The sequence below is a fragment of the Protopterus annectens genome, chromosome 1.part0, assembly GCF_019279795.1.
Source record: "Protopterus annectens isolate FY-2018-M chromosome 1.part0, PAN1.0, whole genome shotgun sequence".
In the NCBI taxonomy this organism is placed as follows: Eukaryota; Metazoa; Chordata; order Ceratodontiformes; family Protopteridae; genus Protopterus; species Protopterus annectens.
Window position 1 is genome coordinate 705,421,990 of NC_056725.1, and position 2,562 is coordinate 705,424,551.

The 2,562-nt window shown below is 37.4% G+C and overlaps 1 pseudogene; it reads right to left on the minus strand.

The window, feature by feature from the left end:
• Positions 1 to 848: 848 nt before the first annotated feature.
• On the minus strand, positions 849 to 2,347 carry LOC122794229 (annotated as a pseudogene).
• Positions 2,348 to 2,562: the final 215 nt, after the last annotated feature.

The following is a 2,562-nucleotide window of genomic DNA, read 5'->3' on the forward strand; positions in this document are numbered from 1 at the left end:
AGACTGAGACACTCGTTCTCAATGGCTGCCCAAGATTTCTTCCTGGTTTGGTCTATGGCTGACTCAAGTACATAGTACAGTACAGTTCTCCCTTTGAGGACACCTGGCTAAGTACAGCTCTCACCCCATGGCTGAAAGTGTCTACCTGCACAATCAATTATTTTTAAACACTTTTATTAACTTCACACATTTTCAACAAATACACAGATACAAATACATTTATAGAAAAGAAAACAATCCATTAAAAACATTTTCCATTAGTTTCATTAGCTTGATGCATTATATATCTACTCTATAATTACATAAATAACTCAAATACTTTCTTCCTTTATATCTCACTCCTTCTCTCGAAATTTATTTTGCATGTATTGTTCTCACAATTCTATTTATAGGTTCATATGTAATTACCAGGTTAGATGCCATTGTAGGCCATTTTAAGCCTAGACAATTTCCCTCAAAGGTGAGAATCAAATCCTGTGTCTTGTGTCTGTAAGGTAAAGAGCTTAACCATTATACCTACCCCCAACCACAGTTTGTGTTTAATTTTGGCAATCATCTTGTTCCAGTGTTTTTTAAAGCCTAACTCTTGAGATCCTGACATGTTTCACTGACATTGAGCATAACTGTATTCTGTTTTTATGAGACCATGTTGTTCTAAGGCCTGGAGTTAGCTGTTGCTGATGGCATCAAGTTATCTATTCTGTGATTTAAAAAAATACAGACAAAGTTACCAAACCATGTGCACAAATTTAGTGTGATAAAGTGGGGTTGTAAAGTCTTTAGAACATGCTACTGACCAATCTGTTTTTATTACATTAAAATAATGAGGAAGTTGTAGATCAACACATTCAGAAGGGGAATTTGTTTTATTTTGCCCATTTCTTCATGATGCAGATAATGTACTCTACTTGGGGATTACCTGTGCTCCTCAGCAGGTGTAGAACTTCACACAGGGTCTCTTTGGGTCACAGCCTGCTATTTTGGATTTGGATCAAGTCTCTCTAGCACATCAAAGGCTTTGGCAGAAAAATAAAGCTTGTCCATCATGTAGCAATCATTAATGATTAGCTGCAGAATTTCCCACACTAACCTTCTCTTTTTGTTCATGATATAACAGTGTGCCAACCAGATCAGGTACGCATTATCATTTTTTATCTTTTCACTTTGAATCATCAGGCACACCTCTTTTCTTTGTAATTTCCAGTAGCTACCTTTGCTTGGGCATATTTGAAGCTGAAGATGTCATCACTATAGAAATAACATCCCAGAAGTGAGGTAAATCAAAACATCTTTGAACAGGATGCCATGCACTGACACCCAGGAATTGTATCCCATTCACTGTCTGAGCCTCCTACAACTTGAAAACATTTGCTGGGCTTCCTGTCCCCAGTGCTGCATTTACCTCACATTTCAGAAATATTTGTATGGTGTAGTGGATTCCAAATCCTTGATGAAATTATAAGCTTCTTGCCACAAGTAATAGACAGCTAAATTCAGTCTTACATCAAGTATGACATCCACCAAGGTAGGTAGAACTTGTAAGGCTCCTTCTCCTCCTTGAAGCACAATCAGGTTGTGTTTGATGAGTTCTATAGCAAACTGAAATGAGGAAGACACTCTGTCCATCAGGCTCTCAGCTCAGCCTCAGCTGCTTTTCCATTGTAGAAACAAAATGGTTACATGCCTTCAGGTTTAGTGCAGTAGTGCTGTCTGGGACATGATGAAGGTAGACTGCTAATACTTCTTGGAAGACAGCATAATAATCCAGTTTGTAGTAATGCAAGGCAACATAGACATTCAAAGACAAGTATTCTCTGTTATTCAGTAAAATCCACTTATAGATACCTATTCCTTCTTGAAAATGGAACCACACGAAGTGAAGGAAAGCTAGGCTAAGCTGATCTTCTGTGATATCCTACAAGTTCTGATGATAGCTCATCAACTTATTGTCTTCACTGAACTTGTGAGACAGACTAAATAAAAGACAATTCTGAACATTTCTTTTTGGTGCTTTAAAAGTGGATTCCTCAGCTTCCTTGTCCATCCCTAGGAAGAAGTAAACACTCAAACATCAGGATGGCAGCCATCTCACTCTGCAATTGCTACATGCTCTTCCATTACTGTCTTGTAGTCTTCTGAGTGGAAAGCGCAATATGCATTCTATAAGTCTGTATTGTCTTCCTTTCCGCCAACATGTCTCCTGAACTCCTATAATATGATCGCTCTTGTGTAATCTTTCTATAATAGATTATCTCTCTAGTTTAAGAATTTGCTTCACTTTTTTCTTCTTTTTATCATTCTGCCCTGCATCTCCTCCCACAGCGAGCTTGGCTTGTGAAAGTATCATATTAACAATTAGGCGAAGAGGGTGAAGGAGAAATATAATGCACATACAAAGTAGCTTATGTAATTTGTTCCGCCCCTTTTCTAAAGATCCCACTTCCAATTATTTTACTTCCATTGCAATATTCAGAACTTCCTTTGTAATTACATAGATTTTGATTTCCATTTTCTAATAACTGATGTTTTTGACATCCAGTTGAAATACACTTAGTTAAACCT